At 40.8% G+C, this 23,783-nt stretch overlaps 1 pseudogene; it reads right to left on the bottom strand.

The window, feature by feature from the left end:
• LOC119619991 (small ribosomal subunit protein eS19-like) overlaps positions 1–22,885 on the bottom strand; it is a 36,464-nt pseudogene extending 13,579 nt beyond the window's left edge.
• Positions 22,886–23,783: the final 898 nt, after the last annotated feature.

Raw genomic sequence — 23,783 nt, forward strand, 5'->3', positions numbered from 1 at the left:
AGTGGATCACTTGAGCTCAGGAGTTCAATACCAGGCCTGGGCAACATGGCGAGACCCAGTCTCTACCAAAATTACAAAAAATTAGCTGGGCATGGCAACGCATGTCTGTAGTCCCAGCTACTTAGGAGGCTGAGGTGAGAGAATCACCTGAGCCTGGGAGGTTGAGGCTGTAGTAAGCTGTGATTCTTCTGGGCAACAGAGATTCTGTCTCAAAAAAAAAAAAAAAAAAAAAAAGTCATAATGCTAGAAAACTTTCCATATTTGATAAAACATACAAATTTACAGATTCAAGAATTTCAATAAATCCCAAGTAGGATAAATTGACAGAAAAACATGCCTAAGCACATCACAGTCAAACTGATGAAAACCAAAGATGAAGGGAAAATCTTGAAAACAGAGAAGAATGATACATGACATATAGGAAGCAATTATTCAGATGACTGATGACTTTATCAAACAATAGAATCCAGAAGTTGGTGAAATAACATATGTAAGGTGCTGAAAGAAAACAAAAAATCTGTCAACCCAGAATTTTTTATCCAGATACAATAATAGGAGTAATAACAACACAAAAACATTTTCAGATGAAAGAAATGAAGTTTATTGCCAGCAGAACTAGCAATGCTAAATTTCAAGAAATGTTTCAGTTATAAAAACGCTAAAGCAAGTTTGTCATGCTTAAAGGAAATGATACCAGATCTTTCTGAAGGAGAGAAGAACATAAGAAATAGTTAAAATAATAGATAAATTTCCAAGTCTATATTTTCCTCCTAATTACTTGAAAGTACATATTCTTATTTAAGACATAAATTATAAGAATGACTCGTGTTGGTTATAAATCCATATATATATATATCAACTATAGGATCAAAGCTGAAGATTGTCAATGTACCTATATTACTGCAAAATTTCTATATTAAAAGAATTACAATAATAACTCTAGTCTTTTGGATTTCCTCTAAGAAATTATAGCAGCTACAAATAAAGGCAAATTTTGTCTTTTTCTTTATAATTTTCATACTTACTATTTATTTTTCCTGTCCTATTGAATTGAATAGGGCATTCAATATAATGTTAAATACAAATTGTGGTAACTAGAAAGTTCTTGACATGAATAAAAATTTTCTAAATTTCAAACCTAAGTGCAACATTTGTGTAGATTTGTGGTGAGGTATTTTAGTTTAAGAATTTTCCTATTCCTATCTAGTTTTCAAATATATTTTAATAATAAAAATATGTTGAATTTCATCTAGTTTTTTTGTTTGTTTGTTTTTGTTTGTTTGTTTGTTTTTGAGACGGAGTCTGGCTCTGTTTCCCGGGCTGGAATGCAGTGGTACAATCTCGGCTCACTGCAACCTCCCCGTCCGGTGTTCAAGTGATTCTACCTTCTTCAGCCTCCCAAGTAGCTGGGATTACAGGCGCCCGCCATTACCGCAGCTAATTTTTGTATTTACTAGAGACAGGGTTTCACCATATTGGCCAGGCTGGTCTTGAACTCCTGACCTCAAATGATCCACTACATGGTTTGTATGCTGTATCACTTTTACAAACATATAAATTTGATTTGCTTTTAAAAACTTATATTTTAAGGATTTTTGCATGTATGTACACACACAAGATTTAACTGTAACTTTCTTCTATGGTATCGATCCTGTCTCTTTTGGGTATCAAGGTTTTAACTAATACCCCAAAATGGTACTTTTTTCTTCTCTTCCAACTCAGAAACAGTTAGTAAAAGAGAAATTATTCCACCAATGCTTGGTAAAACTCTCCTTTAAAATGCGCTCGGTCTGATGACTCCTAGAGATGAAGATTTGACTACTAATGTAATTTTAAAATGGATTATTGATTTATTCAGTTATAAATTTCTTCTATAGTCAATATTGGTGATATGGTTTGGGTCTGTGTACCCACCAAATCTCAGGTTGAAATATAATCTCCATTGTTGGAGGTGGGGCCTGGTGGGAGGTGATTGGCTCATGGGGGAAGAGTTCTCATGAATGGTTTAGTTTCAAGTGTTTATAGCAATGCAAGAACAGGCGAATACAATTGCTAATTTTATTTTCTAAAAAGTTATTTGATGAAGTTTAAAAATTTATTTTCATAAAATTGTTTATTGAACTATTTCAATTAAAAATTTTATGCCTATAATCGTGGCTTCCTTTTATTCTTAATATTATTAATATGTGTTTTCTAATTTTTTCTTAACCAGTCTTTCAAGTGATTTGTCATGATCATTTTCAAATAATTTCAAATTAGATTATCTTATGTTACATGTTTGCTATTATTTCTTATCCTTATTATTTCCTTCTCCTTCTTGTATATAGTCTTCCCACCAAGCATCTAAGTTGAATGCTTAATGCTTAACCTATCTATATTTCATCTTACATGTTTTATAAATTAATACATTTAACATTATAATTTTATACTTAAATACTTTTGTGGCTTCATCTCATAAAATTTTATATGTAGTTAATTCATTATTATTGTTTAGTTCTAAACAGTACTCATTTTTATTGTGATTTTCTGTTGTACTTATGAGTTAATTTGGGGCACTTAATGTTTATAATCACACATTTTTTGGTGCCATCTTTATATATTTTTACAAAATTTGATTACATTTTGATGAGAAAATGTGGTTTATATTTTACTAAATCTTTGATCTTCATTGAGATTTCCTTCGTAACCCAAAACATCACCATTAAAAAATATTTGATGTAAAAAGAATGTATATTGCTAGTTCTTTGAGTGCAGAATTATATACAACCATTTCTTTCTATCCCCCTTCTGTCTCTTCTTACTTGTTTTTGCTTAATTCATATTTTGCCTGGCATTAACATTGCTGTAATAGGTTTGTCTTTAACATATATGTTTCCCTGGCATATTATTTCTCCTTTATTTTTAATCCTGTAGGATCTTTTGTTTTAGATGTTCTCATACAAATAGCATATAGCAGGAGTTTTTATTTTATTTTATTTGTTTTCAAAAACAGGGTCTTACTATTTGTCCAGGTGTGATCATAGCTCACAGTATCCTCTACCTACCCTGAGCTCAAGCTATCCTCCTGCCTCATCTTCCTGAACAGCTAACACACGGCTGTGTACCACCACACCCAACTAATTTTTAATTTTTGGTAGAGAAGGAGTCTTGCTTTGTCTTCTAGTCTGGGGGATCCTCCTGCCTTGGCCTCTCAAAGTGCTGGGATTGTAAGGGTGAGCCACCACCCCTGGCCTATTTTTAAAATCATTGGATAATCTGTACCTTTGAATATGTGGATAAATCCTTTTACATTTAATGTGCTTACTGATACATTCTTTACCACCCTATTTTGAAATTTTTTCTTTCTTTCTTTCTTTCTTTTTTTTTTTTTTGAGACAGAGTCTTCGTTCTGTAACTCAGGTTGGAGTACACTGATGCAATCTCGACTCATTGCAACCTCTGCTTCCTGGGTTCAAGTGATTTTCCTCCTTCAGCCTCCCGAGTAGCTGGAATTACAGGTGCACACCACCACGCCCAGTTAATTTTTGTATTTTTTTGTGGAGACAGGGTTTCACCATGTTGGCCAGGTTGGTCTCGAATTCCTGACATCAAGTGATCCCCCTGCCTTGGCCTCCCAAAGTCCTGGGATTACAGGCATAAGCCACCACACCCAGCTTGAATTTTCTTTATACCATCTTTATCTGCCTTTTTGTTTTTACTTTTCTGCTCTCTATTGGATGGACAAAGTTTTCTAGAGTGCCCCCTTTTAATCTGTACTGATTTGGAAGCTGCACATTGTGTTTCCATTTTTCTTAGCTGTACATTTTTCTGTTTCCATTATTCAGTTATTTTAAAATTTTTAACCAACACCCTTGGCTGTACATTTTTCTAACATAGTATTTCTTTCCTGCCCCTGAATGTGACATGGGCACATATCAACCATCCATGGAATATTGTATCCATCTTAGCATTGGTTTTAGTTTCTTTTTTAAAAAATATTTTTTCACTTAATAGTTAAACATGTTTACTAAAGCATTTTACCTTTTTTCCTGATCACCTTTACTTTTAAAATTCTATATACATATATCTCTGAGTTTACTATTTTTCCCCCTGAAATAATCCTTTAATTATTTTCTTAGTGAGGGTCTATGGGTATTTAACTCTTGATTTTTCTAAACACAGATTTCCCCCCCATGAGTCTTGAGTTGATAGTTTATCTGTGTATAAAACTTCAGGTTGAGAGTTACAAATTTTTCTTATCAAGTTGAAGATATAATTTCATTGTCTTCCATCATTTGTTGTTGCTCATGAGAACTTCCAGTGTTGTTCTAACTGCAGTTCTTTTGCAGGTAATCTGTCTTTTCTCTCTGGTGGCTGTAAACATTTTCTTTTATTCCTCACGTTCTGCAGTTTTACTGTGACGATTCTGGGAATGGCTTTACCATTATTTATCCTGATGGGTAGTTGGGTTGTACTGTCCATTTAAGGATTTATGTCTTTCTTCAAATCTGGAAATTTTTAAATTCTGAATAATGCTTTTTCACAATTTTTTCTGTTACCTTGTTGGAGAATTCCTGTTGGACACTTAAATCCTCTCAATCATTCTCTATGGATGTTAATGCATGTAATCTTTCTGCACGGTGTTCTGGGCAGATTCCTAGCAGTTCTGTGCTTCTCTCTGTGTCAGATCTGGGCATATATCATTCATTGAGGGTTTTTTTTTTTTTTTTAACTCAAGCCTTAATTTTTTTTTTCATTTATATCTGCTTTTATTTTAATTTCTCACACTTTTAAAATGCAAGTTATTCATTTATCTCATTGGGCAACTAAACATACCTATTTTGAAGTTTTGCCAGCTGGATCCACACCCTTAATTTCCTCTGAGGCATATTCATGTTTTGAAGGTTGATTTTGTTGGCTGTCTTTCTCAGTATTAGATTTCTTCCTCTGTTTTGGAATTTTGCTTTGCAGGCTTATTTTGAGTGGAAGGCTTTTGTTTTTGTTTTTCTTCTTTCTGTTTCTTTCTGTGTTCACCCCTCCTGGGCCAGGGGTTTTGTGGTCACCTTTGTGCAGCTATTCAGGACTCCCTGCCCTAAACCTGGCGGTGCTGCAGTGCTCCTGTCCCACAGTGGCTTTGGGGATATACTGTGGCTTCCTTCCTGTCTCGATCGGACACTGTGTTTCTGTCTTCTTCTTCCTTCCTAGGTTTGTAGCTTATTCAAAACTCTAGCTCCCAGGGAAGAGTTAGTCACAGCTTTCAATTTGTTTTATGGGTGGGTATTGGGAGCGGGGGTGGGAGTTGGTGGGTGATGCTAGTCTCAGACTATTCAGTGGAGTAATTGTATCCTCTTTATCCCACTGGAACCAAACTGCAGACTGTCAGAGCCTCCTTCCAGAACAGCTGTCTAGCAGGACCCCGGCTCCAGCAGAGCCCACTGACTTGGTTTCTCCTCTGTTTCTGGTTCATAGGGAGATTTATCTTGTTATTTGAATTTCATTATGCTTTCAGTGTTCTGTGTTTCTATTTAATCTATTTTTTTTTCCTCTGTATTTGGACTGGGGGAGGCATGTCCCATAAATAGGTCTTAATTAGGAAATGTCATAAATAGAATTACGTTTTAGAAAGAGCTCTCTGGGCTGGGTGCCGTGGTTCATGCCTGTAATTCCAACACTTGGGAGGCTGAGGTGGGAGGATTGATTGAGGTCAGGAGTTTGATTCCAGCCTGGGTAACATAGTGAGACCCTCAACTCTACAAAAATTTTTAAAGAAATAGCTGGGCATGGAGGCATGTACCTGTCCCAGCTACTCGGGAAGCTGAGGTGGGAGGATTGCTTGAGCCCAGGAGTTCGCAGCTGCAGTGAGTGATATTTGTGCTTCTGCACTCCAGCCTGGGCAACAGAGCGAGACCCTGTCTCTAAATTTAAAAAAGAAAAAAAAGGTGGCAGAACAGTTTCCCCTCTAATTTACTACAAAATTCCAAATCTTTACCAGCTGAGAAACAATTAGTACTCCCCTGGGTAGGAATTTACATTTGCAGAGCCCCTCACGTGGGGTTTCCTAGGATCCCCAGAGGGACCCAGGAGGGAACAAGGGCACATACTGTCATCTCACTTTTGAAAAATGAGAAAACTTGGTTGGGTGAGACATTCAGAGCCACAGAGCCAGTGGGTGTGCAGGATAGCCATAAGCTCCGACCTCTGGAGGGTCTCTCCCCACAAGTCTTGCAGGTCAGTGTCTTGTTTTGGAGCAGATTAAGTGGTAAAATTTGGAATCACTTGGTAGGATGAGGGGAGACCCAACTCTTTTCCCCATGAAATCTGGTAACTGGTTCAGTAATAGTAAAGGAAGGAGGGAAGGAGGAAGGGAGGGAGGAAGGCAAGGAGGGAGGGAGGGAGGAGGGAAGGAAAGAAGGAAGGATGGATGGAAGGAAGGAAGGGAGGAAGGGAGGGAGGAAGGGAGGGAGGGAAAGAAGGGAGGAAGGGAGGGAAGGAAGGAAGGAAGGAAGAAAGAAAGGAAGGAAGGAGGGAAGGAGGGAAGGAAGGAAGGAAGGAGGGAAGGAGGGAAGGAAGGGAGGAAGAAAAGAAGGAAGGGGGGAAGGAGGGAAGGAAGGAAGGGAGGAAGAAAAGAAGGAAGGGGGGAAGGAAGGAAGGAAGGAGGGAAGGAAGGAAGGAAGGAGGGAAGGAAGGAAGGAAGGAGGGAAGGAAGGAAGGAAAGAGGGAAAGAAGGAAAGGAGGAAGGAGGGAAGGAAGGAAGGAGGGAGGGAAGGAGGGAGGGAAGGGAAGGAAGGAAGGAAGGAGGGAGGGAAGAAAGGAAGGAAGGAAGGAAAGAGGGAAGGAAGGAAGGAAGGAGGGAAGGAAGGAAGGAGGGAGGGAAGGAAGGAAGGAAGGAAAGAGGGAAGGAAGGAAGGAGGGAAGGAAGGAAGGGAGGAAGGAGGGAGGGAAGGAAAGAAGGAAGGAGGGAAGGAAGGGAGGAAGGAGGGAAGGAAAATTAAATGCAAAAAATCAGACCACTTTCTGTGTCTGATTCTCTGTGGTCAATTTGTAGTGGAGTCTAGTTGGGCGTGGGTCACACCTTAGCAGGTCGGGAGACCTGTGCCCTGTGGGTGATCACAGATCTGGGAGTGAGGACTGCTCTCTGAACTATTTGTGTTTGTTGGAGCCAGCACAAAGAAGTTCATGAGAAGATCCCATGGTGCTTTCTGCTTTTTCCCCACCGTTTTCATCCAGGTAAAATCAGATGGCACATGGGGAATGCAGGGGAAGGAGAATCATAAAAGGCCCAAGTGAGGGCCAGAAGATGCAGGGTAAGGGAGTCTACAGACCCACACATCTGCTCATTTATTATAAAGACATCTGGGCCAGGCACGGTGGCCAACACCTGTAATCCCAGCATTTTGGGAGGCCGAGGCAGGCAGATCACGAGTTCAGGAGATAGAGACCATCCTGGCTAACACAGTGAAACCCCAACTCTACTAAGAATACAAAAAATTAGCCAGGCGTGGTGGCTAATTTTAAGGCTAATTAGTCCTACTGGGGAGGCTGAGGCAGGAGAACCGAGGAGGTGGAGATTGCAGTGAGCTGAGATCGTGCCACTGCACTCCAGCCTGGGAGACAGAGTGAGACTCCATCTTAAAAAAAAAAAAAAAAAAAAAAAAGACATCCACGACATTCCTCTGACATGCCAGGCCTTGTGCATGATCCCAGGATGCAGTGTGAGCCATGACAAAGCCCTCTGCTCCCCAGGACAGTCTTAAGTCTCACAGACAGACAAGCAGGTAGACATACCTAAGGTGGAAAATTATGAGTAACATTTCCCTCGGATGGTGAGGAGCTTTGTGGGCTGGTTCAGGGCACAGTTTCCAGGACCAGTTGGCTGGGAAGGCGGATCTCTCCCCAGTTGTCTCCCTCATCAGGGGATTCAGGGAAGGAGGCCAGTTGTGGCTCTGAGCCAAAAATGGAGTGCCCGCTTTCTCAGAATCAGGCATCAGTCTGGCAAAACTTCCCCAGTGGTGACCAAAATTGCTTCCCTGGAGGCGTGTCTTTTCTGCTTTTCTCTGTTTCAGGTGAGAAAGGGTCAGAAAAGGGAGAGAAGGCAGAGCCAGTCATGACACACAGCCTCAGTAGAGGCTGGTCTCCAGCATCAGGCACTGATGACATTCACTGAGCCACAGCCCATGCCCAGAAGGTTTCCGATGTTCACATAGACCATAGGCCTTCCCCAGAAGTAAGCACCAACAGGGGCTACAAAATCACTGACAAAGAAATATATCAGTACCATTCTAGCAAAATGGATTCTTAAAAATACATGCTATGACTGAGGCAGAGTAATTGCAAGAAGGCCATTGTAGGAATAACTTTTATTGCCTCTGTACTGCTCCCTCCCAAGATCACCCTACATGACTGTGAATGTTTTTGCAACTTCCTGTATAATTCTAGTTATTCTAATATAAGTATTTAATAGACTGCACAGGTCATTGGAAACCTTCAAATCCCAGTTAATTTGGATACTCCACTAAACATGATTACTGCCTGTGTGGTTTAGGCTTCCAGGGAGAAAATTAAATAGCAGGAATGTCATTTGATATAGTTTGGCTGTGTCCCCACCCACATCTCATCTTGAATTGTAGCTCCTATAATTCCCACGTGTCATGGGAGGACTTGGTGGGAGGTAATTGAATCATGGGGGTGGGTCTTTCTCATGCTGTTCTTGTGATAATAAATAAATCTCGTGAGATCTGATGGTTTTATAAATGGGAGTTCCCCTGCACAAGCCTCTTGCCTCCCACCATGTAAAACATGACTTTGGTCCCCCTTTGCCTTCCGCCATGATTGTGAGGCCTGCCCAGCCTCACAGTGGAGCTGTGAGTCTATTAAATCTCTTTCCTTTATAAATTACCCAGTCTCGAGTATGTTTTTATTAGCAGCGTGAGAACAGACTAATACATTGTGTATCTGTAAATAATATCAAACCTGTGATAAGAATGCATTTGATTAGATGAAGAGAGAGCTCCTGGTGTTGGCTCAGTGAGCAGTGCTGCTGACCTGCAGCCTTGGGAGGCCCAGGGAGAGAACAGGCCTTTCTGCCTCTGGGTGTCCTACAGACCACAGCACCCACCCCATGCCCAGCTTGGACCCTGTAACTCAGGACCCTGCTTGTCAATCCTGAGCACTTGCTAGGTTTTCTCTTCAGTTGCATGCACCACACAGTTAATTACTGAGATGAGGAGAAAATGCCCCCTTCCATGGAAATTGTGGAAATGCTACCAGATGTTAAGGATTAATGAGTATTAGATGCAGGTGTGAGATTAGATGCAGCTGAAAAGAATACAGCATGGTGGCTGGCTGCTTGTTAACCGTCATCGTTAAAGCTGCCAAAACAACAAACTCTTGCTCAGGTGATTTTTCTTAAAAAACATTTTTTTTTCTTCTTTTTCACTAAGCATTCTCATTTTCTTGCCCTTGTAGCTACTAATCCCGTTGATGAAGGACTTTGCCTCAGAGGATCAGTTTCATCACTGGTAGCTTCACAGAGAGCTCACACAAGGCCTCATCCTTGTCAATCCAGAGTCCATGCGAATTGGCATCCCTGAGAACAGGCCCCACCAGCTTGAAGTAATTTTTCCAATCAGTCATGTATAAGGAAAAGCTTGCAGGAGTGGTGGACACTTTTCAGGAAAGTCTTGTCCCTTTTTACAAAACACACTAGACATGAGAATCTCAGAACTTTATTGTGCGTTTTTTGTTTGTTTGTTTGTTTGTTTGTTTGTTTGTTTTTGGTGTTGTTGATATTCAAATCCCCCCCAGTCAGCCATGGGGTGATGTCTGATTTCAATTACATGCAGGACTCTAAAGCTACAGGGTTGAAGATGCCATGAGATTGCCACCCTCCCACCAGGGGTCCATCCACAGACAACAATGATGAAATGTGGAGCGTGGGGAGAGTTTGCTTTTGTACTTGGTATGTTTGATTAATTAATGTGAGAAAGAAATCCATGTCATGTAGAAAGTGCTAGAACTGACAGATTGAACCTTTTTATAGAGAATTCGTTTTTCCTAGAAGGAGCTTGTATTCAGAGTGGGGAGATAAGACTCTGTCAGGTAATGGATCCAAAATGGATTTCATCATCTTACTGTCATAGTAAGGATAGGGGGCCCTGGTGAGATTCAGTGCTCATTGCTGGCATCCCTGAAGGCCCATCTAGGGGCTGACTGTGACCATGAGCAGGTTAAGGGCCTCCCTTGGTATTTGCTCCAGTGGGAGTTGTTGGCTTCTGGGTCTTGGGTTCAAGCGACCCAAATTTACAACAAAAGGGGGATTGATGAACTTGATGCTGAACATTTATGCTGAGAAACTTAACTGTGAAGATTGGGATTCTATTTATAATAGCACTATATAGAGACACTCGCCTTGTAGGTGGTCCTTTCTGGGGAAAGAATGTGCATCTCTGTGTGGCACTTCTCAAAAGGGAGCACCTCTCTTCAGGGTGCTGAGGCTTCTCCTGGGAGGCTGTGAGCTGAAACTAGCATTCAGTTGCATCATGATGGGAAGGGAGAAGTGAGGGGAGTTTGAAGTGGGGGAGGGCAAATGTTAAATTCTGGAAAATATCCTTGACCATGAAGGCAGTTTTCCACAGATGCAATTGAGCAAGCTGTTACTTCATCTCAGGAAAGCCGGAAAGAGACATTCTGGAGGCAGACTCCAAAACCCCCTAACCGCCCACACTTCTCCCAGCCTACTGGGTGAGGTTGGGAGCTTTCCCCAAATCAGACTGAAGTTTTAAAATGCAAATCCTGGTTGAGGTGACACAATGAAATTTATGCCCACTAAATAAAATCACACTGCTGGTCAAGTATAAATGACAAATAGCAGACTTACTCTGTAAACTTTCAGATAGGAAAGAGTGGAGGGAGGGAGCTTGGGGTAGCTCTGGGAGTCAGAACTCAGGGAGAGGGAACACCAAGAGGAGAAGCCGAAGAGAAACCTCACATTTGCTGTGATGATGGCCCTGAGGCAGAAATTTAAAAATAAATATGTGTTCATTCACTCCAAGAAAGTAACAGGCAAGACAAGGCTTAAAAAGAAAAGAACAAGTTTTCCTCTGCCTAGCAAGCTCACTTGAAGGACAGTTATAACACTGTTAGAGAAGCCAAGGCCAAAGGAATGGGCTCCAGACACTCCCACCCCCCTTCCAGAGCAAGGTTGAAGGAAAAAGAAGAGAAAGACAAATTAGTTTACTGTTACTCCTTTCCCTGGCTCCTTAGGCATGATTATGTTTTACAAATGTCTGTATTTAGCCAGTTCTTATTTTTCTTTCGATGCAGCTACAAGGCCACCAGCTATGCAAGGTCACAAGTTACGTTATGCTATAGATTATGTGACCTATCACTGTGATTAACTGCTTTTGTTTTGCTCCTGTAAGTCCGCTTATAAAAACCCCGCTCTGTCTTTGTTCAAGGCTCAGCCTTTTGGATGTGAATCCACTGAGCTGCTGCATACCTAAAATAAACAATCCTCCTATTCTCCATATTGGTCTCTCCAGTCCTCAGTTTTCTGCAACAGCCCTATGAAGGCTTATTAGTTTACTATGTTCCAGGCACAGGCTGACTACTTAATTCCACTTAGTCCTTTCAACAATGCTATGAAGTTATTTATTCACTCCCATTTTATTGACAAGGAAGCTGAGCCTTCAGGAGGCTACACAGTGAAATTCCTCCAATCCCCAGGAAGCACCTTGCAGCATTTTGTCACACCAGCTGCAGGCCTTTGCAGCACAGCTTCAACAGTTTCTACAGTTTTTTTCTAATCATTCATGTGCTTTGATACAGAGAAAGTTTCATCCCACAAGCATTATAATTGGGATTTTCATTTGAACTCACACAGCTATGGCAGCCACTGCTAAGTGGCCCACAGAGAATTGCTGAGAATTAAATAACACAGAACGCAGTTCAGTCCAAGGAGCTTGGGAGGCTTCCTGGAAGGGGAAAGGTGTGAGCAAGACTTGGCAGGAGGAGGCAGGATGAGGACGTCTGCATACAGGAATGGGGAGGAGCCGTGGATGACAGAGACTTTAGGAATGAAGACACTAAAGAAATTGGTGGCTACTTTGATAGGATCAGGGATGAAGAAACGGAAGTGAAAAACGTTCTGGTAATTGTACACTAGGAAATGGTCATACCATTTCCTTTTCCTGACTGGAGTTGGATGTAGGCTCTAAATCCATCCTTTAATCATTAACACCCACCTCCCACTCTCCTTTTGTCCATTACTTGCTTTACTTTTCTCCTCAGCATCATCATGCAATATATTTATTTGTTTTATTGCCTTTACCTCAACTAGACTGTAAGGTCCCAGGGCAGGGCTATTTGTCATTTTGGTTCATTGCTGTATCCTCAGAAACTGGAGCAAAATAGGACTAAGTGTTCTCTGTGTATGCATATATATGTATAGCATATATATGTATATACCATATGTATGTGTGTATATGTAGACAGAGCAGTTAGTCCTGTTTTATATTTCATATACCTTTTAATTTTTTTTTCTTTTTTTGAGGCAAAGTTTCGCTGTTGTCACCCAGGCTGGAGTGCAGTGTCAGCTCGCTGTAATCTCTACCTCCCAGGTTCAAGCGATTCTCGAGCCTCAGCCTTCTGAGTAGCTGAGATTACATGCACCCACCACCACACCTGGCTACTTTTTGTATTTTTAGTAGAGACAGGGTTTCGCCATGTTAACCAGGCTGGTCTCAAACTCCTGACTTCCAGTGATCTGCCCACCTTGGCCTCCCAAAGTACTGGGATTATAGGCATGAGCCATCATACCCGGCCTTTTTAATCATTAAATAAGGAAATTTCACATAAATGGTAACTAATTTATTCTGCTAATTGTCAATATAGCAGAAACTTCAAGTACCCACAATACCACTTTGTTTTTTACTTTCAATACAATATTCAATAAATTACATGAGATATTCAACACGTCAGTATAAAATAGGCTCTGTGTGAGATGATTTTGCCCAGCTGCAGGCTACTGTAAGTTTTATGAGCACATTTAAGGTAGGCTAGCGAGGCTAAGCCCTGCTGTTCGGTAGCTTAGATGTATTAAATGCATTCTGACTTACTATATTTTCAACTTAAAATGAGTTTACTGGGGCGGGGTGTTACCCCATTGTAAGCCAAGGAGCATCTGTATTTCCAAATCAACATTTGGAGTAAGTGAAGGGAAATGAAAAGATTTAGGACCAGGAGAATGGAAAATCCTGAGGAGTCTCTGCAGGTCTTGCTTGTCTGGGGCTGCCTGGGAAGAAGGGAGCCAGGTGATTGCACTCAGCGTCTGACACAGATGCCTGGGGTCAAGGACCCTGCGGAGTCAGCAGTGGAAAGTTGTGGGCTGGCACTGAAATGAGCAGCTGCTGCCATGTCGCTGAGTGGATGTGGGGTGCCAGTGAAATCAGTGTATCACTGAGCCCTGATAGAATGGTGGAAAATATATATTCCCAGCAATATGATTCTGCCAGTTCCTATAATAATATAAATGGATAACTTCAATAACGAGAAAGTAAGGAGGCAGCATGCCTCCTCAAATCCTCCTGCACTGAATTAAAGCTACAGAGAAAAGCTTTCAGTGCAGATAAGCTCTATATTTAGGCATAGGCTTAGGTGGTTTGTTTTTGATCTCACATGTTTTCCGATAAATATATCTGGAATTATAAATTTCCTTCTGAGTACTGCATTTGTTTTATCACATACATATCATTGTGAAGTATTTTTCCGCTTTATTTTTATTTGTCATCTAATAATTGTACATATTTGTGGGATACAGAATATTTCGATGTATATACATTGTGTAATGATTAAATCAGGATAATTAGCATATCTATCCCTTCGAACATTTATTCTTTCTTTTTGTTGTGAATGTCCAAACTCCTCTCTTCTAGCCTTTTAAAAATATACCATATTGGCTGGGCACAGTGGCTCACGCTTGTAATCCCAGCTCTTTGGGAGGCTGAGGCAGGCAGATCACCTGAGGTCAGGAGTTTGAGACCAGCCTGGCCAATGTGGTGAAACCCCATCACTACTAAAAATACAGAAATTAGTCAGGCAAGGTGGTAGGAGCCTGTAATCTCAGCTATTCAGGAGGCTGAGGCAGGAGAATTGCTTGAACCCCGGAGGCAGAGGTTGCAGTGAGCCGAGATTGCACCATTGCACTCCAGCCTGGGTGACAAGAGCAAAACTCCGTCTCAAAAAAAAAAAAAAAAAAAAAAGGAAAACAAAAAAGAAAAAATATACCATATTACACTGCTGGTGAGAACATAAGCTAGTACAACCACTGTGGAAAACAGTGTGGGGATTCCTTAAAGTACTAAAAGTAGAACTACCATTTGATCCAGCAATCCCACTACTGGGTATCCACCCAAAGGGAAAGAAGTCATAATATGAAAAAGATAAATGCACATGCATGTTTATAGCAGCACAGTTCACAATTCCAAAAATACAGAACCAGTCCAAATGCCCATCAGTCAACAAATGGATAAAGAAATTGTGGTATATATATACACCATGGAATACTACTCAGCCATGAAAAGGAATGAAATAATGGCATTCACAGCAACCTGAATGGAACTGGGGACTATTATTCTAAGTGAAGTAGCTCAGGAATGAAAAACCAAGCATTGTATGTTCTCACTCATAAGTGGGAGCTAAGCTATGAGGATGCAAAGGCATAAGAATGATACAGTGAACTTTGGGGACTTGAGGGAAAGGGTGTGGAGTGTGAGATAAAAGACTACAAATTGGGTACGGTGTATACCGTTTGGGTGATGGGTGCACCAAAATCTCAGAAATCACCACTAAAGAACTTATTCATATGGCCAAACACTGCCTGTTCCCCAAAAACCTATGGAAGTTAAGAAAAAAATACCATAAATTATCTTTGACCATATTTACCCTAAAGTTCTGACATGAAGTACTTTTTATTGATGTTCAGTTTTAATATTTCAAAATTATAATTTCTTAATCAGATAAGATGTATTTAGTGGCATTTGTTTTTGTTTCAAGACATACGGACTTTTAATTTTTTATTAGCAAACTTTTTTGTTAATTTCTACTTTTGTTAATAATTGTTAGTAATTTCTACTTCTACCTCATTGTGATAAATAAACACAGTTTATACAATGCTATTCCTTTTTCTAAAATTTATTGAGAATTACTATGTGATTTGTATCTGGTCAATTTTTACAAATATTATATGTATGCTTAAAAAATTATATTTTTATGATTCTACATTTATCTAATATTTTAAACTTATTTAAAGTCATGCTATTTAGATCTTCTATGTATGCAAACTTTTTGCAGCTTGATCTATCCCTTTCTGAGATGAACATGTTAAATCTCATTGGACATAAATAAAGGGTATATTATAAGATGCATATATATTCATGATTATTAAAACATTTTGATCTGTTTTTTCCTTTCCTTTCCTTTCAAGCCGTATCAATATCTGAAGGTCACAGAACAAAGGAGTGGGAAAGTGAGGTTTGAACCCAAGCCTAGTGATGAAGAGTCCAGCACTTAACTTCTATTCTCTACTGTTTACATTTAAAAAACGTTTTAAACCTCTGGATAAAATAATTGGGAACCAGTTGACAGAGTGACAATAACAGAAGGGAAGATACATGAGACACTTATAATCAGGTACTTAACTGATCAAACAAAGGATACTGGATTTCCTTCTTGCCTGCCTCAGTAAAGAAAGTTTTTTTCTTTAGTTTCTCAATGTCTACAGGAAAAAGATTAAGAGATGTAACAGAAGAGATTTTTGGACTGTACATCCACTCACTGTTAATTCTGTTCATTCTGAAGAATCAAATTGGGAGGAAATTCTCAATTCATAACATCCTTTACTCTCTGAAGGGGATTAATATTTGTTTTCACTCTTCACAAGTATGCTAGAAAATACTAGGCTTTTCATAGTTGCTGTAGTAAAAAATGCTATCGATTATTGGCACATATTGTAAGGCACTGAGCTGGCTAGTCCCAGGTGTATGCAGCATTGCAGACATACATCCCACAGGCTGTTTGGATTGGTGCAAATAAGGTTTTGATGTCAATAACACTTTGTTTTGTTGCATTCCGAGCAGACCAATGTGATTTTCTTCTCGTCTCCAAAGGCAAAATTATCTGGGTAACAAATGCAAGAGAAGAGGTCCCATCATTGCCTAGAAGCCAAGAAACCAGAAACAATTCCAATTCAGAACACGCAGCAGAAACCATGGAATGCTTAGCAAAGAGAATTATGCAAAACACAAAATCCAAATATTCGGCTCACATGACAGCGGTCTCATCCGCAGGTGAGAAAATGCAGAAGTGGGACAGAGAACTGCTCGCAAACCCCAAGTGATGCCGCCAGCTCCCAAATTACCTTTTTGTTTTTTCTCTGGGGGCTGTTGACCTATTCTGAGGATTGGTCAAGGCATATATTGAGTTTCCTTTCTTTACTACCAATTATCCTCTCTACTAATTAATTCTTCCAGGAAATAATATATAAAGGAACAACAACAAAAAAAAGAGTGAAATTTCAGTTAGTCACATGGCTGGCTGATTTTTAGGAGACTGGATGCTGGCTGAAAATACTGGCAAAAAGAGACTTCCGCATTCAGGCAGGCTCCAGAGGATATTTCAATTTTGTGCATTCCATTGCCCTGCCCTGGCAGAGTTAACTGCAGATGTCAGGAAAAAGAGAATAGCCCCCATCTGCCACCTAAGAGAACCCCTTTTTCCTATGAAGTTTCCTTTCTTCATACCACACAGCCCCAGCAATGGGAGCCATTTGTGGTGCCAACTGAGGGGGCCACAGTCACTGACTGACCACAGATGTCTGCCTGGGAGTCAGCCCAACCCATAAACATCCTCCATCCTTTTGGCTTCAGTGTTTAGGAACCACAGTGCTTTACGGCTCAATCTTTCATTCTCTGTAGTCACAACCATAGAATCTCATCCAATTTGTAGCCTTAAATGTACGCTGATAGTGCCCCAAATTATATATGCAGCCTAGATGTCTCTTCTGGACTCCAGATTCTTATACCTCATTGCCTTCTCAATGAGATACCCCAAAGGCATTTCAAATTTAAGATATTGAAACCCAGCTCAGGACGACCTCCTCTCCTCAATCCCTCTCCTGATCTGCTCTTCCTATAACCTTTCCTAGCCTTCCAGTTGCTTAGACCAAAACCCCACAGTTAACCTTAACTCTCTCCCTCCTCATCTAAACTGTCACCAATTCCTGTTAGATTTACCACTGAAGCAGATCTAGTATCCGACCATTACTTGTATCACTGCCATTACCATTTGGATGAAGCCAGCATCTACTCCCACCAAGATTACTACAATAGTCTCCTATCTCTCAGACTCTCCGCTTCCACCCTTTCCTGTTGCCCTCCAGCCTATTTTCAACACAGCAGCCAAAGAACTCTGAAAAACAGGGGCTGCACACCATGGCTCATGCCTGTAATCCCAGTGCTTCAGGAGGTTAAGGCAGGAGGATCATTCAAGCCCAGGAGTTTGAGACCAGCCTGGGTAACATAGCAAGACCCCATTTCCACCCAAAAAACGAGAAAATCAGTGGGGCACATTGGTGGATGCCTATAGTCCCAGCTACTTGGGAGGCTGAGGCAGGAGGATCACTTGAGCCTGGGAGATGGAAGCTGTAGTGAGCTATGATTGCACTCCAGCCTGTGTGATCACATAAGACTCTGTGTCTAAATAAGAAAGTCAGATCATGCTATACCTTTGCTTAAAACCCTTCAATGTCTTCCCATTTGTATCAGTTTCCTTTTGCTGCTCTAACGAATGACCACAAGCGGTGGCTTAAAACAACAGAAATCTAGTCTCTTAATGTTCTACAGTGCACAAGTCCAAGAATTGGATTTTATGGAACTAAAATTAAGGTGCCAACAGTGCTGCATTCCTTCCGGAGGCTTCAGGGTTGGGGGCAGAAATCCAGCTGCATGCCCTTCCAGCTTCTGGAGGCTGCCTGCCTCGGTCATGGCCCCTTCCATGAGTGACTCCAGCCTCTTGCTCCTGTCACCACGTCTTCTACTCCTATCTCTGACCCTCCTTCCTCCTTCTTATGAGGACCCTTGTGATTACATTGGGCTCACCTGGGCAATCCAGGATACTCTCCCCATCTCAAGACTCCAATGCCCATAATCAAAGTCTGTTTCCCTACATAAGGTAATAAATTATCATATTCTGATGATTAGGATGGGAGCAGCTATTGGGGTGTCCGTTTCACAGAGTAAAAGTCCGAGTTCTGACAATGTCCTACTAGTTCCCATGTGAACCAGACCCCACTTCCTGTATAAGCTCATTGGTTACAACTCTCTCCCCTTCACTCACTCAGTTCCCGCTACACTGGCCTTGATCTTCCTCAACGCAAGCCCACCCAGGACCTTTGCACTTACTGTTCTCTCCATCAGGAGACCTCTCTCCTTCCTTTAAGTCTCTGCATAAAGGGCACCACCCTATGAGTGAGGGTTTCTTTGATTACCCCTTCCCCAGCCAGACACTCCCTTCCATGCTCAATTTTTTCCCAGAGCTCTTAATATCATGTGTCTGTCATTCATAGTCTCTCTTTCTCTCTCTCTTTCTTTCTTCTGTCCTCTCCCACTAGAACATCATCAATAACGGGTGTTCTGTCTCTTGTCATAATCCTTAGCAAATACCAGGGGCTCAACAAACAGTTGTTGAATGAGTGAATCTTACTTTACTGGAAGAGCAAGTTCCTTGGACTCAAAGATCTGCCCTAAAGTAGGAACTTAGCCTGAATAAATAAATGAATGAATGAGTACACGACAGACTCAATTTACATCTCATTTTTGATAGATATATAGACTAATATGAAAGCAAGTGCTTTACTACTTAGAAATCAGACATAACAGTTTAAGTAGCTTACTCAAGGACGTACAATAAAGGGAAAGTAATACAATCACACATTAAAACTCCAGCCAAGCCCCTAACTTTATTTTGCCGTGTTCCTGCATTTCTCAGACCCGACAAATCAGAACTCATCTAGATTCTCTTGCTTGGCTGAAATTCCAGTACCAAAAAAATTACAAGTTAATAAATTCTGGATTCATTACAAAAGGAAATTTCACAGAAATCTCAAAAGCATTTATCTTGTATATTCAGATACGTAAAAATATACAGGGAGAGATCATCATCCATGCTTAAAAACACCCCCAGAAGCAAACGTGCAGCATAAGCTTCATGTTCATCATCAGTGCCTGGCACTGCCCATCAGCCAGCTCAGAGCAGCACCCGGATGGTCACATCAGGTGTTGGGGACACAAAGAAACAAAAGACGTTCCCAATGGGGGTCATGTTTGTTGAGGGGAAAGAGACATGGGGACAATGCAACTGACTTGGAATGGGACAGCAATTTGTCTTCTAGAGGCCATCTCAGCTGCATTTTGCAAAGTGTTATGCTAGCCTTGCTCACACACTGGCAAAGTCGATGCCAACTCACCATCCAGCAACTCCGCCTGCTGTTTCAGGAGGGTGTGCCGGGGTTGTGTTTTGTTCAAACTTGAAAACTGCATTTCTAGGAATCCTCTTACCAGCATATGGGTGGGAAAGAGGACCTCACTGTGATCAGGAAGCTGGACCCAGAGGAGGGACTGCCAGGTTCAAATCTCACCTCTGTGACTCACTAGCTGTGTCCCCAACAGACATGTCACCAACCAACCCTCTCTACACCTCAATGTCCTCACCTCTAAAAAGTCTGCTTATAATTCTTATGATAATTGTAGGCGATATTGCAGGAAAAACACTTATCATAGTGCCTTGCAATTCCAGGCCTTCATACATACTACCTATTATTACAACAGCTGTTACTGTATTAGTATTATATATATTAATGTTGACTTTTTAAAAAAATCACCATTCAAAAATAAATAGTACATTTGTCTTCATCTTGAGTTTAGTTTGTGACAGTGACTTCTAAAGGTTTATCATTTACTTACAACTAAGTATTTGCCTATAATTGGGAAAAACTGCTATCAGGCAAATGTTAAGATTAAGCTTTTCTACATTTGGCTGGGAAAAATCAAGTCATTTAAAGCCTTCCCCCTCAATTTCACACCTGAATAAAAATATACATGCTTTGTTAATGGAAATCTTAACAGAAATGTTGAACAAAGATGACCTCATGTAGTATTTAAACAAGATAAGCAAAATGAGTAAGATTTTAAAATATATACGTAGGCATGTGTAGGTTCAACTAGACATTTTTGTGGCAAATTACGATCTGATTAAATAGTTGTTTAATCTAATATCCTACGTTGCCTCACTGCTTGAAAAATGAAATAAGATCAAGTGACACCAAAATATACATTTATTTTTCTGTTTCTACTAACCACGCTAACCAAGGACACATGTCAGAGGCATTAAGTGAGCTTTACACCAAGTTATACAAAAATTCACCTCACACGTGGAGATCCTGATTTAGTAGGCTGGGGAGGAAGCAAGTAACATCTGTGGTTATTAACCACTGTGCAAGATCTCTCTCTTTATTTTCCCCCTTTCAACAGAGTCTTGTTCTGTCACCCACGCTGGAATGCAGTGGCACAATCATGGCTCTGACCTCCCAGGCTTTGATGATCCTCTCACCTCAGGCCTCCTGAGTAGCTGGGACTACAGGCGTGCACCACAATGCCCAGCTAATTTTTTTGTACTTTGTAGAGACGGGGTTTCACTACGTTGCCCAGGCTGGTCTCAAACTCCTGGGCTCAAGCGATCCAGCCACTTTGGCCTCCCAAAGTGCTGGAATTATAAGTGTGAGCCACTGTGTCCAGTCCAAGATCTCTCCTTTGAAAAGAAGTTTTTTGCCTTGAAATTGTTTGCAAAAAGCATTTCTTGATTCTGTAACCCTGCTCCCTAAACAAAACTTGACTGCTTGCAACTCAATAAAGAGAAATGTTGAGTTGCTTCTCAGCCCTTAAAAATCATTAAATAATCCTCTGATCTTTTAACACTAACAAGAGAGTTAAGGGAAATGGGAAGAGAGGAGGCGGAACTTTCCAGCTGTTCCAGGAAATCACGTGACTGCCTTCCCTTTATACTGATGAGGCTGCCAACAGAACTCTCAGTGCTGATGGGCGTGCTCTGTGTCTCACTCTTCCTATGTGTAACCATTAGCCACACCAGTCTGCTCATAACCTTCCTAACCTCCTGCCATCCAAGGTCCTTGCTTCTTTCGTTCATTCAGTCAATGTTTGCTGAGCACATACTGCACCCCAGGGAACAAATGTGAAAATGCCCCTGCCCTCCTGGTGCTTGCATTCTAATTTCTAAAAAATGGCCTCCTGAAACTGCCAGACTTGTTTAAAGAACTGCTTCCTCAATGTGTTTCTTAAAAATGATGGTATTTTGGGGCAGAAAAGCAAATAATTGCAGTTTGAGAAAACAATGTGGTTCAAAGGATTAAAGAAATTAGAGGTTATCGAGGGTCTGTACGAGAAAAGATATGGGAACTCATGAACCTTTTGCAGTGGAATGAAGCAGTAACAGAATGACTGGCTTGGAGGTTATTTCTGACGGGGTATATAAACCCACTCTGGAAATAGGAACGACCTGGCAGAGGATTAGGATTCAGTGGCCAGAAGTAGGACCTGTTCCCAGCAAGAACATATTTAACAATTCCTACTAGAAATGGGATCAGGAGAGAGGCAAATTCACGACCAGCAGAGGTATCAACATTTTCAAGTAGCTGTAACAACTACTTTAATTCTTTGGTAAAAGTTTTTCCAGTCAATAAAAAATTAAGGGGTTAAAAAGTAAGAGTGAAACTTAAATAAAGTTAATAACAACCAAGACCCAGAAAGTTTACCCGGCTAGTCAATGAGGAGCCATGGATAAGGCTCCTCACCTTAGTTAGAAAGGTTAACTTACCTTAGTTAGTAAGGCTTAGTTAGTAAGGCTACTAACCCCATGCTTTTTCCACTGCATCATGCAGGGAGCTGAGCAGGGTCATCCTTCATCAGCAGTTTCTAAGACACAGGACACTACAGCTGCAGAACGCAGCATTGGGGAAGGTCAAACCTGTAACAGCTGAACTCTGGTCAATGACACATGGTTCTCAAATGATGAGAACTGGGTGTCTAGGTGGGGAGTAGTTGCCAAGAAGAAGAGAGAGGTTGTTCAGAATTGCTACATTAGGATCCTTGTTATTCATGAAACTAAGAACTAAATTCATTCATCAGCAACCTTACCTAGTTCTGGGGGCAGAGCGGCGAGGCGTTTCCCCTGAATGTGGACCTCTTTAAGCTGGGTAAGCTCCCCGATTTCCTTAGGCAGTGAGATCAGGTCGTTATCCCTATTGTTGAGCTAAATAGAAGAAAACAAGGAGTTGTCAACACATTTTCACATTAAAAGGTGCTCCACAGAAACTCTCATCCTCCTCCATGTCCTCTCTCTTACTAAAGCTCAGTCCTTCCCATTTGTTTACAAGTGCAGGTGGATAAACAAGAAACACTACCAGGAGTAGTGGTTTATTCCTGCAAAACAAACTTTACTCCTGCTCAAATTGACTTGATGCTACCCCTACAAGACTGCAGCAGTGATTTGATTTTCTTAGAATTTAGATAACTTACTGTCTGCAACTTTGTGAACTTCCCGATATCTGGCGGCAGGATTTCAAAATCATTATCACTTAGATAGAGTGCACACAGGGTGGCTGCAAATTAAACAGCAATGTATAAACATGTTGTCATGGAACCCAACCATTTGAGGTCTGATCAATATGAGGGAGTCAGCTTTGATTAATAACGCTGGCTTGGTGAAAAGCCTTTGACATACCTAGGGCTCCCAATAATAGCAAGCAGGTCAAACTTAGATTTACTGACTTATTGTGCATCCGGTGTGTCCAGGAAAACATCTATATCCAAGAGGACTGACGCAATTAACAATGTGGGCACTAGCATTTTGGGGCACAGAGTTTTAACACATTTTGAAAACAGATTGCTATTTTTCTCATAGATTACTTTTGATTCAATTTATTTCTCCATTTGCATCCAAAGTAAAACAAAGGAAACTACTGTGCCACTTTTATGGATACCTAGGGCAAAAAGGTTCTTTCAAGTGACCACAACTATGTTAAAATAGACCTTTTCCTATGTAAATAGCACTGTGTCAAAAATTAATGAAAGGCTTTCTGGTGATGGAGGCTATAACCATAGCTCATCAGTTCCATAATCTGACTAATTATTACTGGTTGTTTCTACAGCCTTAAGGACAAAAGTAAATGAAGACAAAGGGGCTAAAATAATGGCATGAAGTTGACAGAGTAAATCCTAACTTAAGCAGAATATCAGTAGTCAGAAATTTGTTCACAATTATTACACAATGATAATACAATTCCAAACTACTGAAGGCTAAGATTCTAAAGCATCTGTTTATCCTCAACCAAAAAAGCTGGGTATAATTAGGTGTATGTTTTGTTTATCTGTATTTATTTATTTTTTAGAGATAGAGTCTTGCTCTGTCACCCAGACTGGAGTGCAGTGGGTCACTGCAGCCTCAATTTCCTGGCCTCAAGCCATCTTCCTACCTTGGCCTCCCAATTAGCTAATTTTACAGGCATGTGCTACTAATTTAATTTATATGGTTAATTTTTTAAATTTTTGTTTCTAGAGAAGGGTCTCTCTGTGTTGCCAGGCTGGTCTTAAACTCCTAGCCTCGAGTGATCTTTGGAGCTCAGACTCCAGAACCGTATGCTAATATAACATAATAAAAACAGGTGCTCCACTGCCCAT

The sequence above is a fragment of the Chlorocebus sabaeus genome, chromosome 9 (assembly GCF_047675955.1).
Source record: "Chlorocebus sabaeus isolate Y175 chromosome 9, mChlSab1.0.hap1, whole genome shotgun sequence".
Classification (NCBI taxonomy): Eukaryota; Metazoa; Chordata; class Mammalia; order Primates; family Cercopithecidae; genus Chlorocebus; species Chlorocebus sabaeus.